The following is an 11,030-nucleotide window of genomic DNA, read 5'->3' as shown; positions in this document are numbered from 1 at the left end:
ATCGGTTTTCAAGGTAAGGGGAAATACATTTTATGAAAGAGGCAGTGATTGCACAAAACCCAACCCATATGTCATAGGGCTTACAATCAAAATTTAAAATACCTTGGGGAAGATTGACTACTATTAATTTAGGGATGACTTCCTGGCCACGTAAAAAATACCTTTAGTTGCGAAGCAACAACAAGCTTCCGATACGGACGGATTCACTGTTGACAACCCACACAAACGAAATAAAGACAACGGACTTTGGATCTGTACGTGGAATGTTAGGTCGCTTAACAGAACAATTAGCCGAAGCGAGGCAGATATTAGCGCCATCCAAGAAGTGCGATGGGATTGACCCATCTCAATTACTAGTACGCAGTTCACACATCTCAATATCCACAAGAGGACATGGAAATATCCTGATCAGTCAACTTGCAACCACATTGCGACTGGTGTTCGGCGAGCTTTACGAGCAGAAGAGGAGAGAGGAACACCAGCTTCTTAGATGGGAAAAAGAGAGCATGAGAAGTGTGCGATGGAGGAGATAGAGGGATGTCACAACAGGAATGAGGTTCGTAAATTTTACCAAAAGGTAAAAAAAACCTCCCACTGGTACCAGCCACGAACCGAAGCCTGTAAAGGCGATCAAGGGAACATCTTAGTAGAACCGCTGTTTATGTTGAGAATATAGAAAGACCACTTATCCAAATTATTTAACGGCGATGACGAACTGAATTCCGCTGTAAGGGAGATAAAACTACTCAACATAGGCGTCGTGGATCAACAATTCCACTTAATCGGACCTCGACGAAGTGAAGAAAGCATATCTTAACTAAAGTCAAACAAAGCTCCTGAAGCTGATGGCATCCCTACCGAACTATTCAAAGCAGCAGGCAATGACGTGGTAGCCAAATATTGTTGAAAGAAGAACGCATGCCCGGTACATACAAAAAGAGACTCTCTTGATTACGCCAACTACAAAAGCATCAGTCTCTTTTACATTGCATATAAGATCCTCTCTGCCATATTATGTGAACGTCTGAAGCCGTTTATCAACAACCAGATTCTGATAGGTTCTTATCAGTGCGGCTTCAGACCAGGAAAGTCCACTTTCGACCAAATATTCACACTACGGCAGATATTGGAAAAAACCCAGGAGCTTCAAATCGATACCCACCATCTCTTTATCGATTTTAAAGCCGCGTATGACAGCATCCATAGGGAAGAGCTATATAGAGCAATGTCTAGTTTTGGCATCTCTCTCCAACTTATCCGTTTGTGCAGAATGACGATGGAGAAAGCACGCTGCCCTATCAAGGTCGGAAAAGATCTCACCGATGAATTTGATGTCAAAAAAGGTTGTAGACAAGGCTGATGCACTGTCATGCGATGTCTTCAACATCGCTCTCGAAAGAATTGTGCAAAACTCAACTGTCAACACTAGAGGCACAATCTTCTAAAGGTCCATCCAATTATTCGGATACGCAGATGATATTGACATAATCGAAAGATCAAATCATGATGTCAATGGAGCGTTTTTGAGCATTGCGACGGAAGCGAAGAAAATGGGTTAAGTGGTCAACTGGAGACAGCTACCTAGGGACCGATATTGTTTGAGGCCCAAGTCCGCCCCAGATTGTAGCGCCACATTTAGTAAGTAAGTATGCAAGGCTTTATGACCAATTTTTTAGTCTTAAGACTAAAGTAAAATATCATGAATTAAGAGTCAGTGTTGGTTGTATAAACATGGAAAACATGGTTAACTTATCATAAACGGTTTGAATTGTAGAGGTATCTGTAGGTTGAAAAATGCAGTTTTAATCTTGTTTTTAGTATTATAACCTTTGCATAATAGAAAAGAAGAAAGTGCGTGTTTTCCAAATGAGCCATGAAATTATATCCATAAGATATTGTCATTTTTCCAGACCGAAGAAACATTTAAGGAAATATTGTTTAAAAAACGTCCATGAAATTAATAACATTTGTAAGGAAAAAACGTTTTATAAACTTGTTTCCGCCTTGTTTTTTTTTTGTGTGAACGCTTTGAGAAACATTTCTGAAAAGTATTTTTGTATCCATTGAGGTATACTTCAAGTTTTGTTAGACTGATAGTTCCGTGTTTCATCCTCATGAATTTTGTATCTATTTCATCTTTTTCACAGTTTATATTTTCGGATCATTGACTTTTATGATTTTTAATATTTTTGTAAAGTGGATCTCACTAGCGGTCTGGATTTAAGAAAAGTTTTAAAAATGTTTTTCTGTTTCTGAAATGTTTTCAAAATATATTTGATATGATTCAATTCGATTTTTTTAGCCATCTTTAAATAAATTGTTATTAAAAACTAAATGACAACTTTTCTTAAAAATAACAAATAGAAATATTGGCTCTTATGGGAAAAGAATTTAAGATATGACTGAGTTTTTTGGCAAAATCTCGAGATTAGAAAGACCTACAGAAGTGAAGTGCAGCACAGTTATATTATTCTTTTACCACCATGGCCTCGCTATATTCTTACCAGAATATGGTTTTTGCACCAATTCCTGTTTTAATTACTTTGTGGTTTAAATTTTCCGTAAATAAGCAAATCATTCACTATTTCCTCCTTAATCGAATTTAGACAGAGTATTAACTTCTCGTGAAATTGATGCTTTGTCTGATTCCACCCAAAGAATTGTTTGTCCTATCCTCGCACTGAAATCGTTGCTAGCTGCGATTTCAATGTACACAATTCGTCATGGATTCAACATTCAGCCAGACAACACCCAATGGAGTGTGTGCTGAAACCATCGCTTAGTTGAAATACCTAACTCAGTAGGTCAACGAGCCCACCCGAATATCATACGTGGAAGGTCGAGCAGAAAACACTCTTGTCTTGGTTCTTACCTCTGACCCTGATTAGTACACTGTAATTGCCCTATCTCTTCTAGGCACATCTGACCATTGTGTTATATCAGCAGATGCTAGCTGTAAAGAGGTTATTGGGGTCAAAGAAGGAAAGCCGGAAAAAGTTCAAACAAGCCAGGAAGGCCTGCAACGCCTTCCTTTGGTCGACGGACCAAATTTTTACATGACCAAAAACTACGGCAAAAAATACTGCAGTGTCCCAAAGGCAGTACAAATTGGTGGTCATTTGTTAAAAATATGAGGAATTCTTCTTCTTCCCTAACGCTCGTTCTCAATGACACTCCATTTGTTAGATCTTTAAAGAAAGCTAATCTTTTTTGAAGGCAGTTCCCCGCCAAGTTTGTGTAATAACTTCGCCTGTCATCAAACGCGTTAATTCTATGGGACCAATCTTTTTTCGAACTCGTAATGTGGCGAGAGTCCTAAAAGATCTTAACATACTCCGAATGGTATCCCCGTAATTGTTCTGAAGGGGAAAAACCACTGCGTAAGCTTTTTCCTCTGTCGTACTAGTCAGGTCTGGTTCCGAGGAGATGGAAACTGCATTTGGCCAGCCTATTCCAAAAAAAAGGCGAATCTTCCTCATCCTCTAATTTTCAACAGATTGCACTTACGTTCCTTTTTTCCAAGGTCATAGAAAAGTTCAAGAAATGTTTCGGCTTTCGTAGTAATAAGTCCACTGGTGATCTCATGGTTCATCTCACCGAAGAGTGGAGCAAATTTTTACATCGCTTTGGAGAAAGTAAGATTATTGAACTCGATACTTCAACAGCATTTGATAGGGTTTGGCATCAGGCTTTCCTTCATTGGATTAGTAATTACCTTTCGAATCGTTAAATACAAGAAAACTGGAAAACAAACGCTGGTGTGTACCAGGGCTCTGTTTTATGTCCAACACCTTTTCTATAATTTGTATTAATATCCTGTCTGCAATATCTAATGCAATATATTGTTTCGCTAACGCTTTATATTTATATGTTTTCAGACTCACATCCCTCTACTTCGGATGTGGAACATCAAAATTTATAATTTTTGAGAAGATAACCGCTGAAATTTGCAAAAATGCTCCTCAAACTTTATCGACTAATATCTCGAAAACTATACTAATTACTTTAATTCAATTTAATACTTATTACTATTATTAGAATTATGTCTGATACATGTGGCGGAAAGTGTGCAAATTTGTTTTTGGACTCAAACAGCATGCAGAGATGCATGAACACGGCTACACAAATGTCTCAGCCTTAAGATACGTTTAAAAACTGTTCAAATTACTTTCCAAATTTTTGGTATTCAATTTAATTTAAAACTTCCATTTAATGTCGATCATATGCCATACCGCAAACATAATATTCAACATTGGATTTTTTTGAGAATCAGTGGGGACCTACAACAGAACTGAAAATTTCGCTTTTAGTTTTAAATACGTCATATCACTATCACTATACTTCACCCTGAACGGTCTGAACGTTGATGTTATGGGTTGGGTCACAATACAGTTTTTAAATTGCTATATTACAAAATTGGGAATGTTTAAAAAACTGTATAAAGCAATAGAAATATTATTTATATTTTGGTAATATTTGACTAAAATTGTTGAGTGAATGGTTAATTTTCGTAAAATTTCTCAAAATTCGGGAGTTAGTTACTGAAATAACGGTTTGTAATTTGACATTCAATTTTCAAGATGGGGATGTAGCTCAGTGGTAGAGCGTTCGCTTTGCATGTGAAAGGCCCCGGGTTCGATCCCCGGCATCTCCAAGTTTTTTTGTATTTATAAACAAATAATTATTTACTATTTCACTTAATTAGTTTTGCAATTTGTACAGACATTTTAAAATGGAAACCAGTAACTAATTTCAGAATTCCTGAAAGTTACGACAGTTGTAAAATATACAGTACTGTGAAAAACATTTGAAACTGTCACCGCTTTCAAAAAAACGAACATTCGTGTGTACAAACTTTGTTCCAATGAAATTATTTGTTTTGCTTTAGACTTTTGTATGTGGCCCCTTACTGTTCATAATCTTAAAGCCCTGATCCGCTAGCAAATTCTACAAATGCACTGCTTTTACAAAAATAATAAAGATTTCTCTTTTCTCCTCATTTTAATAACGATTTCTTTGATTTATTTTGAGGTTGGTAAGCTTATACGTGTTGATTAGCCTAGTTAGTTTTTGCCGGGACTTTAGTCGATAAAACGGTTTAAAAAAAAAGATTTTGTTTTAAAAATGGCGGTAAATAAATATTCATCCGATGTAAAATCCAGAATTTTGAGTGATTTTAAAAAACTAGTATCACAAAATGAAATTTCAAAAAAATATTCCGTTCAAAAATCAACTAGAACCATCAAAAGTGAAAAGGTGTTATGCCATCTTAAAGGAGGAAGGTCTCGAAGAACAACAACAAGAATTTTTTGAAAAATAACAAATTCCTTCCGAAGAAAACTCACGGAATCATCCAGGGAACTATCAGACGTCGCGCACTGCAGGCCGGATTACTTTGTTTTAAAATAGCAAAAGAGCCATATATTTGAAAAAAAAAAATATGAAAGCTCGTTTGGCTTTTCCAAAAACTCATCTCAATTGGAGTCCACAAAAATTGGAAACGGTCTTATTTTCGACGAATCAAAGTTCAATATGCATGGATTGGGTGGAAAACAATGTGTCAGAAGAACAAGAGGTGAGAGGCTAAATCAAAAATACACTAACGGAAGGTTAAACATCGAGGTGGTTCATTTTTGCTATTGGACTGCTTCTCTAGCCAAGGAATCGGCCAAATTCTACAAGTGTAGGGCATAATAAAGTCTGAGAAATATGTAAACCTCTTTGTAACACCATGCTGCCTTATGTCCATTGAAAAATGGATGTTTCAACACGGCAAAGATCAGAAACACAAGTATAAGTTGGCCAGAAAGTAGATTAAAAAAAAAGATTGACGGTTTACCATGGCCAGCCCAATCCCCGGACCTAAACCCAATGGAGAACATGTGGGAAATTGTGAAGAGAAGAATTGGGAGCAACATTTCTAAGTACATAAGTGACTTATTCGCTGGAATGAAATTCCAAAAACGATTATTAATAATTTTATAGCTTCGATGCCCAGAAGATATACAGCCGTTATAAAAATTAAAGGGTACGCAATTAAATATTAACATTTCCTTGTCTTAAAATAAGAAAATAGTTTGAAATTTAGTTGTGAGGTCTAAGTTCCAAATGTTTTGCACAGCAATTTTACCAACTATTATTTTTAGTTTTTATTTTTTGTTTAAGTAAATTGTTAATTTTTTTCGAACAATTATAACGTAATATCAAAAAAGTGTAAAAAACTAAATAAAGAACTTGCCTAAACAATTTTTTGTAATTAAAAATGTTGGGGGTTCTAGTTGCAAATGTTTTGCACAGTACTGTACATTCAAGTAAATATCAGTCAAGAGCATGCAGGGTGCTGCCAAAAATACTTAGTTTTCTTCAAGTTTCAAGTAATGTAAGGAATATTCTTAATTAATACTACAACAGTGACAGTCAATTTTCAGTATTGCACCAAATTAAAAGTAATCATGGATATTTACTTGCGACACATAGGAACTATATAGCCAAGTTTTGAATCCATACAAAATGTTGAAGTCTAGAATCAAACATGACACAACGATGGTACATAATTCCAAAAAAAGTTTTAAGCCAATTCAGGATCAACAGTTTTTTCATTTTCTTAAGACTAAAACTAACAGTAGTCCTCACACAAATTTGTTGGTCAAAAATTGAAAATTCGAATATTATCAAAAACGACCTGATATTTTTTTTTATTTTCAGTAAATTTCTATTTTTTTTTATTTTTAAAGACAAAGATTTTTGACTTGCTCCAGAAGGAATCATTATTTTGTTTTAAAGTAAGTATTTTCAAGAGCTAATCAACAAATATACATTTTTTTTCTGCGCAAGCTCTTATACTGTCTCAAAATATTTGATGATCACAAATGTCATCGTTTTTATTTTTGATTTCAAAAAAAATATTAAACATTTCTTTTCGAAATTCGATATCTTGAAAACAGGTCAAATTTTTTTTTGAAATTCAACTGTAAAACGTATATTAAAAACTACTTACCAACAATTTTTGTAAAATAAAATTGAAAAATTGTATATTTTAAACATTAATTTAAAAAAGGACACCCAAATGATTTTCGAATACAAATTTTGAAAAATTGAAAAAAGAAAAGCACAAGTAAGACGTAAAAGAAAATTAATGGTCCATCGAGTAAAGAAAATTAACGAAAGAGTTCCAAGTTGGTAACACCGCCACATCAAGTGAATTATTTTCAGTATCATCTAGTGACGGTATAGAAGAAGAAGATGTGTCTTCCAAAAGCAATAGGTGAACGAACATTGTCGTAACAAAATCTTTTGAAAAGAGGATAACATATTAAACAATCTCGACCTCAGCTACTCGCATATACAATACATACAAGAAATTGATCTTAGAAACAAGGCAAATCAACTGCAGTACTTTGACGGAACGTCAAATGGATAAATTATACTTTAAAAAATGTAAGAAAGCATTTTGCTGCTTTTAAAGTTAGACGCATATATTATACTTTATGTCGTTTAAAATAGTCAAGAAGTCAACCATAGCTCTAATACTCATTTTTGGAGTCTCCTTCGAATGATTTGCCATTTTATTCACATTAAAAGTGAAAACAGAAAATACTTACAATTTAATTTTGACTTAAATACCTTGAGAACATAGAGACATACTGACATATAAGTCATGCAAATATCGTCGTTAATGCTTTGTAACATTAAAGGACAGTGGTGAAAAATGTTAAACAAGCTATTATTGAGAACTTAAAATTTTACAGAAATTTTTTAAATATTTATCAATTTACTAATGACTTCAAAATTTTAAACTTTTGTTTTTCTAACTACATAGTAAATTGCTAATTCTTTTTTATTGAAACAAAGACAATGGACATACGAACTTATCTGAGAATTGACAGTTCGTGAAAATAAAAAAGCAAACAGACTAAAACGCACCTTTCGAAATTCCCAAATGTAGATTGGATTGTTCTTATAAGATTAAGATCAGTACTGTTGGAGTCGAAATTCTCAAAAACAAGTTAAGCCGACACAATTATTGAAATTCAAAGTTTTTTATGGCGTTTTAAAATTATTTGTGTTGGTACCCAACCCGTGATTTATCGACTGACTTCTTACCGCAATTTTTTTATGTTGAAAGCTAGGTATATTATGAAGATTTTTGCACATAGCTTCAGTTATAAAGCGGCTTAGCAAGATATATCAAATTTACAGGGTGATTCAACTTAAAGCTACAAAAGATTAGTTATAAAAATTAGAAAATTAATAATAAAACATATTGATAGTTTGAAGATTTTCACAACCCCACAAACCCAATATATCCCACTAAGCCGTCAACAAATCATAAGCTGAGTAGCAACACAAATAGTTTTAAATATTATAAACGGCGATAACATTCTCCCCCTCGTAAGCAGCTTCGGTGGAGTGAGCTTTCTTTAGCCTTTATCGACGTCTAGGACGGCAATCTTTCTTGTTGGTCGTTCTAGCATTCCCGTTTGAAATCTCACGTTTTCGCAAAAAGGTTTGTACCCTGTTTTTGAGCCTAGTAAAAGATGATTTGGGGTGATGGCTTCGTCGTCGCAGGACTCAATTGACACAAATGTGAGTGGACGGGAATTGATTAAGAATTCCACCTCCCATAGCGCGCATCTCAGTGTTACATCGTTGAAGTTCCTTGGAGCCATACTATACAATATAGTTTTGATGGATCGGACAAGCTGCCGGTGGGTTGAACTTCCACCTAAGTCCATCGTATTTGGAAGCAACAGTTGAGTAGTTGATGTTTTTGTATTCATCGCATAAAATTTTTTCAGTGGACTTGAAATTTGTGCCGTTATCGGTATAGATTTCTCGAGGCATTCCACGGCGTGATATGAAGTTCCGTATGCACATAGTGCATGAGCTGGTGTCTAGGCTGTGTGCCACCTCTATGTACACGGCACGAACGGTGAGGCACGTACATATTACGCCCCATCTTTTCTCGCGTCTTCGTAAAATTATTGTAGAAATGGGCCCAAAATAATCAATGCCAACGAAAACCGTATTCCTACATCTAGCTCTTCAAAAGTATCTGATCGGAACGTATAATATAGTATTTTTTTGCACAAAGAAAATTTTCTAATTTAAAACTGAAAAATTGTTGCTTATGAATTATAAAAAAACATACAAATCAACTCGTTGAAGTAAAATTGTATTATTGAATTGTATTTATTTATTTATACATTATTTATTTATTATTTTGTTATATTTATAACTTTTAAAGTTAAAAGAAGAAACTCCCTGATTTAAATTTTAAAATGTTAATTAGAGGTTAAAATCGGATAAAATATGTAAAATCATTTTACTAGGTTAGTCAATCGCTAAAAATGATTAAAATTTGAAAAATATCTATATGAAACTTTTTGAAGCTACATATTTAAATGGTTGGAGTTGTTTTTTTTTTAATAAATTAAATTAAATTAATTAAATTAATTATAAATAATTAATCTTATTCTTCAATATTCAGTGGAAATATGTACATACATATACTTATTGATACAACATTCGAAAAATCTCCAGGTGTCCCGGGATACGTAGATCTGGAGAAAATCGTTGATAAAACGATTTTCAACAGAAAAAAGCAGAACTATTTGAAAGAAATTTGTTTGTCTTTTAACGAATCTGATTTCTAAACAGTGCTTTTATCACATCACAAGTTTTTAAATTATAGTAATAAAATCAAAAAATTAGGTTGGAAAATGGTATTTTATCAAACTAAGCAAATTGTTAAAATTAAAAGTTTGGATTCAAAATCAGCTTTAAAAATTAACTTCAAAACGTTCTTTTCAAAACTATGAAAGTATTCATTTTAAGTTCTCTCAAAACTTTATTTCGTTTTAATGAAAGACTCATTACTATAACGAATTTCCAAAGACAAAGTCAGATACTAAAATTAATTACATTCTATCCAAAAAAGAATGGTTTTTACTTTGCAAAACAATCAAATCGGTGGTGTTGAAGAGGTCATGACGGTTTGCTGTCAAAAACAACTAAAATTTTTGTTTTCACTTAATTTAGAATTTGAAGATACTTTAGACATGCTTTAAATTATTTTCATAAAATTTGTTTCTAAGAAAAAGAGCAAATAATCAGGTTCTTAATAAGAAACCTTGAATAAGAAATCGTCAATTTAAAAATTTGTCTTTTTTTAAAAACTTTCTCTAAATTTTGTGTTCTTAATACAAAAATGTATTTGTTTTAACTTAAAAAAAAAAAATTAATTTTGTTTAAAAAAATCGATAAATAAATTAAAATATAAAATGTATATATATAAGCACTTTATTTAGTGCTTACCAAAATTATTTTTAAGTCAAAATTTAAAATGTTTTTCGAAAAAATAAATTGCATTTTTAAATCATAAAACATAGGAAATATTTTTAAACAGACTTTTTGGAAGACATTAGCATGTTCTAGTGACTCAGTCGTGCATTTTCTTTCTTTCAAAATTGATTTTCTGTTAAATAAAAAGATCTTAAAAAATAAAATAAATCTATTTTTGAAGTGAATTTGCTTTGGATACTCTAGAACTGAGATTCAAACATGAATTTCAAGAACAGTAAGAGTGACACTTTTGTTAAACTAATGGCTAATTGACAATCATAATAAACGTTTTATATTTTTTAATATATTTTTATAATTTTAAGTTTTGTTGACTCCTTTAAGGTCAAAATACGAGTAAGCAGACTGATAGCGATAGTAATAATAGACTCACGAAAATTGAGCCCGAAAAATCTACGTTAGAAAAAGCCCGACAGTTCTTCATATCAGATCTTCGTTTTTGCAGAGTTCTTCGCATCAATAGAAATGGAAATAAGAAAAGTATATTTTATTATTTTTTTACAAACAATTAAAAACCGAAAAAATTAACAAAAGTTGGTAAAAAAATGATATTTTCGAAACAAATATCTTTTCAAAAATTTGAGATAATAGCTTATAAATAATTTTTACATATAAGAAATATTGTTTTCAACATTAGAACACATTTTGAGAAAAATCAAATTGACAGT

At 32.7% G+C, this 11,030-nt stretch overlaps 1 non-coding gene across 1 annotated transcript; it reads left to right on the top strand.

Moving 5' to 3' along the window:
* Nucleotides 1-4,582: 4,582 nt before the first annotated feature.
* Trnaa-ugc (transfer RNA alanine (anticodon UGC)) lies at nucleotides 4,583-4,654 on the top strand. The gene has a single exon. It is a non-coding gene; the product is annotated as a tRNA-Ala (tRNA).
* Nucleotides 4,655-11,030: the final 6,376 nt, after the last annotated feature.

This window comes from Eupeodes corollae, chromosome 1 (genome assembly GCF_945859685.1).
Source record: "Eupeodes corollae chromosome 1, idEupCoro1.1, whole genome shotgun sequence".
Classification (NCBI taxonomy): Eukaryota; Metazoa; Arthropoda; class Insecta; order Diptera; family Syrphidae; genus Eupeodes; species Eupeodes corollae.
This window is presented reverse-complemented; position numbering and strand designations above follow the sequence as displayed.